This window comes from Kogia breviceps, chromosome 19 (genome assembly GCF_026419965.1).
Source record: "Kogia breviceps isolate mKogBre1 chromosome 19, mKogBre1 haplotype 1, whole genome shotgun sequence".
Taxonomy (NCBI): domain Eukaryota; kingdom Metazoa; phylum Chordata; class Mammalia; order Artiodactyla; family Physeteridae; genus Kogia; species Kogia breviceps.
Window position 1 is genome coordinate 41,433,281 of NC_081328.1, and position 6,231 is coordinate 41,439,511.

Here is a 6,231-nt window from a genome sequence, read left to right on the forward strand (position 1 = left end):
CTCTGCCAGACTGAAGAAATGCCTTCTGGGGCCCCTGCTCTTTGAGGCCACCTGGAGCAGGGCATATGTGGGGGCGTCTGTGGAAAGAGTTAGTCTGAGGAAGGCAGAGGTAGCAGGAGGCCGGGGCCGTTGTAGGGGAGAGTGGTGCTCTTCTCTTAATTGTAGGAGAGAAGGAGGCTTGGGTGTCAGCGCATGGAGCAGTGGGTTGGCTTAATTTAGACTTGAGGGACTGACTGAGAGCTCCGTCTCTCTGGGCTCTAATGATCTCATTCATTCCTTACGACCCCCTGTGTGGCAGGTGTGTTAATCTAGAGATGAGAAAACTGAGGTTCAGAGAGGTTAAGTGTCCACAGTAAACAGTGGGTGAGTGACCAGCTGTTCAGGCCTTGCTGACTCCCAGTCTGGGCACTTCAGCATCAGTTGGACCAGATGCACCACATCAGTGTTTAAGTGTGAAGACTTCCAAGGGATGCTTAGATCAAGTGAGTTCAGCTTTTCTCTGAATATACTTCACCCCTCCAGGGAGCCTTCCATGGTCATCTCTGTCTCCTCCTTTAGGGCCCCCATTTTCCTGGACCCCTGAGCATGGGATAGAAAGAGTTCAGAGTGTGATACAGGGATCCTGAGTTTGATTTTCCAACTTGGTCCCTTTGGCCAAATCAATCAATTCCTCTGAGCCTCAGTTTCTTTTTCTGTCAGATGGGGACACTAATATCCACTCTCAGTATTTCACCAGGTTGAAGGAGGATTAAATGAGAAGGGCTTTGCAAGTGATTTGAGTGCTAATTTCACAGTGATTGTCATGGGACCTCCTGAGTGAATTTGTTGCCTCTAGTTTTCACCTCCTCACCCACCTGCCTCTCCAGGAATACTGCCTTCAGATTCACATGCATAACCACCTTATGCATGTCTCCTGCTCAGGAACCATCAGTGTCTCCCTGCTACTGCTTCCTTGGCCTGAAACTCACCTTTCCAGAACTGGCTTACTTCCCACTCCCAAAGCTGGAGCCTCTGCTCCCCTGCCCCACCATGGGCTTGAGTCACAGATCCCACCTGAGGTGTCTAAACGCACTGTGTTCTCATACCTGTGGGCCTGGGTCGGCTCCTTGTAGAGATTTGTCCCCCCTTCCAAGTTGGCTCAGATCCCAACCCCTCCTCCAGCTGGCTTCCTTACCACCCATCCTGTCACACCCTCTCCACCCTCTTGTCTTTATCATTCTCGGTTCCTTAGCATTCACTTCCTAGGCATGTTGGCTTTCCACGTATAACCAGTCTCCACATTAGATCATCAGCTTCTTGAGGACAAAGACCTGTCTGTGTCTTTCAAAGAATCTGCTCAACAAATCTAGGCCAGAGAGGCAGTGAGCTTAAGAGGATGTCCTCAGGACTCCATCCATCTACAAGTCAGGAGAGAGTGTTAACCTGCCACGTGAGCCCCTTGAGCAGTGCTGCTTTGAGGATCTGGCTTACTGGAGGGATCATTGTACATCCATGAGTTGATTTGAGCCATGGCAGGCCAATATGGAGGCGGGGATTGGTTTTGGCTGGTGGCAACTTTGTGGGACCTGGCCAAGAGTACCAACCTAGAAGCCCTCTATTCTACAGCCCATAGGGCTTGCCCTGAGCATACAGGAGCCTCTGTGTCATCCCCTTTCATCTCCACCATTCAATAAGTACTCAGGGATTCTGGTGGGAAGCAGGAGTATTGAGGAATTTTCCTTCCGTGCCCTTGATAACCAATGAACTGATGACCATTCAGCCTGCTCATCTTCCTAGAGAAAAACTGAGGCCCCAAGAGGGGTGTGACCTGTCCATATCACACAGAGTTCAAAGCCCAGCTGGGGTTGGAACCTGCATGTCCTGACTCCAGTGCAGGGCTCAGCTCCCTACCTCACACTATCTCTTGGGTGACACACACAGGTCAAGGTCCGCAGGCAGGGATTCCGGAAGTACAGGCCTGGGAACCAGGCTCTCCCATCGAAATAGCCTTTAATCTGCCAGGAGGTGGAGTAGGCCCACCCAGACCGAAAAGTTTCCAAGAAGGAATCTCTAAGCCCCTCTCCAAAGCCCCTAAACCTGCCATACCTTGGTGCGGCCTGTCTGTTTTTTTCTTCCCTTGAAATGAAGGTGCTGTAGCCTAAGCCACCTGGTCTAGGGCTGCCCTGTGCAACACACTCGCTAGCTGTTAGCCACACGTGGCTATTGGGCACGTGAAGTGTGGCCCGTGCAGATCGGCTTGTGTTGTAAGTGTAAGATATCCACCGGCTTTCAAAAGCTTAGTACAAAATAACGTCAAATACCTCAATACTTTTTACATTGATTCATGTTGAAATGATACATTTTTGGATGTCTTGGGTTAAATAAAATATATTATTCCTTTTTTTTTTGGCTGTGCCACACCACACAGCATGCGGGATCTTAGTTCCCTGACCAGGGATCAAACCCGCATCCCCTGCAGTGGAAATGTGGAGTCTTAACCACTGGACTGCCAGGGAAGTCCCGAAAATATATTTTTAAAATGAACTTGACCTGTTTCTTTTTCCTTCTTCATTGCGACTTCTAGACTATTTAAAATTAAATACGTAGCCCACATTTGTAGCCTGTGCTATGTTTCTATTGGACAGTGCTGATCTAGGGGATACCCTTTGGCTTCCTTAGGAGACTGCAGGCTTCTGAGCGCCGAGAGCTGACTTGGGTAGTTCTTCCTCTACCCAACTCACCCCTTCCCAGCCTGGCATCCCAGGCCCGGCACATGCTGATGCACAGATTGTGTCCCCAGTTCTCCAGACTGAAGAGCCCCTCCATGTGCGCTCCTCTGTGGTCCGCTTAGATCCAAAGAGTCTCCGAGTTAGGGTATGAAGGCAGTCAAGGCAGGCTTCCTGTTGGAGGCGAAGGGGGCTTCAGGGCGGGATGAGGCAAGCCAGGTACCCAGGGCACAAACTTTAAGGAGGAACTCACTCTCGGGGTGGCGCAGGGGCTGAGCTCAGGTGCTTAGCTTGCTGCTCGCCCTGCTCCCAGCCCTGTCAGGCTTCCAATACGGTCCCTTCAGCGGGACCCGGGCAGGAGCCACATCGCCACAGAGGTCCACAGCTGAGCTGCCCGCCGTCCCAGGGTGGTGGTAATAGCCCACGCAAGGCGTGGGCAAAACCCCCACCCAACAGCCACCACGCCGGCCCCAAAGAGCCAGATCAAGCCCGGATCTTCAGTAGCCAGGGCCTCCTCACCCTACTTTCAGTGCGCTCCAGGAGACAAGCTGCATTAATGGCGATAATTTTGCAGCTTTGAAAGGGAAGCACCCAAAAGCCCGAGGCCTGGGGCTAGAGGAGCCCTCTGAGGCGAGGGCCAGACAGCAGGCATCCCTCAGAGGACTCCGTCCTGCTGCAGGCCATGCGGCCAACGTGTCCCAACACTGACAGGCTTCCTTGCACAAGCCAGACCTCACAGAGTGAGGGGGCACGTGAGGAGGGGGGGACGAGGAGGCTCGACAGGAGGGTCCTGGGCTCATCCATCAAGAACCGTCAAACAGTAGGGCCACAGGCCTGCCTGAACATTTGGCTTTTTAAAGGGACCTTCTGCAGCACCCCAACCCCCCAAACCTTAGCCTCCCGGAATCAAGCACATTCCATTGGTGGGGGATTAGGGGGTCGGCAACCCAGGCTGGGCCGCCCCCCGGCCCCGCCCCGTCCTGCTTACTCACTGTGCAGGGACAAATCTCCTATACGCCACCCGGCAGCTGGAGCTGTGGTTAGGGGCCCAGGGCAAAATAGAAATTGGTGGGGCCTTTTTGTCTGCCCCTGCTTTTAAGAAAATAGCACACAAATTGAGAGGCAATCTTGACTATTTTTTCTTTTTCTAAAATCAGGAGAGTTGGCTTGCACTGGGGGGGTCTCCAAAAGCTTGTTTATGCCAAGAGCTAGGGCTGGAGAGTGGGAAGGGTCCCTCAGATAAGAGCAGAGGACCGCTTGTCCTCCTCCCCACCCGGTCTAATACCTGCACCTGGTTCGCCCCCCTGAAGCACCAAGGGTCAGCCGGCCTCAGATGTGCTGAGGGCTCACGTCCACGGCCAGGCCCTCCCTGCCAGGTAGGACAAGAGCATGGACTTCCCGTCCCTCCTTCCCTCCCAAGGGAGCCCTGAATGGGGGACTGCAGTCCTGACTACAACAGGGCCAAGAAGAGCCCCAAGTCTTGGCAGTTGCTCATTGAGGCATCAGAAAGGCCTGTGTTTGAATCCTGACTCAGCCCCTTGCTGCCCTTTGACCTTGGCAGGCTACTTGAATTCTCTGAGCTCCATTTCCTTAATTGGTGTGCTCCTAGTATATTCCTAGTATAGTGGAAAGACATCTGGCCTTGCTATCTGAGAGATATGGCTTGGCCCAGTGGCTAGCTGTGCATCTTTGAATAAGTCACTTGACTACTCTGACCTTCATTTTCCTTATGAGGTTTTTGCAAGGATTCAATGAAATCACGTATTTGAAAGTACCTGGCACAATACATAGTGGGTACTGCCATCAGGTGGAATTCATCCTTGTCTCCCGCCCTCCTACTTCCCTTGATACCTTCACAATATAGCTCCAATCACACTAATTGCCCCTAACTTCAGTGTAACTGTGACATAGTTATATGCTGGGCTCCCGAATGGTGGGCTCCAGGCAGGACCCCGTGATAGCGCCCAGTATACACATGGTGTTCAGGCAGTGCTCTTATTTTTATACCTTTGGGAGGTAGGGTTGCATATCAGTTTAGAGCATAACTCTGCAGCCTGAGTTCAAATCCGGTCTCTGCCACTTACTAGCTGGGCAATCTCAGGCCAGTGGCTTAACTTCTCTGTGCCTCAGCCTCCTCATTTGTAAAATGGGCATAATGATGGCACCTTCCTCCTAGGGTTGTTGTGGGGTTTAAATAAGGTAAGAATTATAAAGGGCACATGATACAAACTACAGGAGTGTTCTGTCAAATGAAATTTATTGACCACCTTCCCTGCCCAGAGATACTCACCAATCATCTGCTGGCCCCCGTGCAGGCCTTTTGCAGAAACCGTCCTGTTCAGGGAAGTCCCTTCTGACCCTGTATCTATTTTCTTATAGGATGGGGAAGGAGTTGAGCTCCAGAAGAAGCCGGGTGAATGCCTTGGCTTGGCCACTGGTCCTTGCCTCCCACCCCACCCAAGAGCACTGGTCAGAAGCCAGGGCCTGCAGCTCCTTCCCTGTGCTGGCTTTCTCGCGAGTGGGGGCTGGGCTGGGCTAGACAAACTGCTTCTCACGGCTCAGGAAGAGACCGTCAGGCAGGGGACACACTGGTAACCGCCCAGTGGTCAGCACAAAGGTGGCTGCAGGAGGAGCTTCCTCTCTAGGAGGAAGGGAGAAGGTCAGTGGCCCACATCCGGCCCTGCCCATTCCTCCCAGATGCTGTGGAAAGATGTCCTAGCCACTTCGTCATTGCTGGGCGGGGTCTTTCCTTCACACTGGGGCAGTCCCCTCAGAGGACCCTGGTCTGCAGGGCTGGGCACACACTCACAGGCACACAATGCCCCACTCGCCACACACACATACGCACAGTCCCGGGGCTGCAGGATGAAGCAACCAGTTGTCGACTTGGCCGTCTGCTTGACATTCCTCTGCGCTGTCCCAGGCTGCAAGGCCCCACTGTCCGGATGCAAAATGGGCCGTTGGGAGTGATGGCTTAGCTGTCAGTGTTCATTGCCCAAGAGGTCAAGGTCATGGGTCAATCCTTAGATAGGACTGTGGATTTCCTTCTCTCCCATAGTCACAGACGTCACCCTGCACCAGAGCTTGCTCTCTCATACGTGTGTAACGTGTCCAAAAGGGATCAGCTCATGACTCAGCAGAAAGAGAAAATTGTCTTCTTATTGCTACCCACTCTGGCTGGGGGTGGGCTATGCCAAGCATCATCTTCACAGGGGACCTTTGGATGCTGGGATGCAGGCTATCTAAGAAGGTCATCTCACTAGGACCACTGTGGTTCCCCTTTATCCAATGTAGCAACAGAGGCTTTGGGACACATAGAGACCAGCTCCAAGATTCCAGAGCTGGTTCCTTTGTGGTAGGGGTGGCCATTTCCTGCTCTGCACACTGGGAGGGGACCCCCAAGGAGACATGAGTGCCTTGTCTCCAGGGGAGAGGCAGTTCTGGGCAAGGGGCTCTTTCTGAGATCTTTGCTGGGAAGATCATGGTTTTCCTCGCAGGCCCAGGCACAGCTCAGTCCTGTGATCAC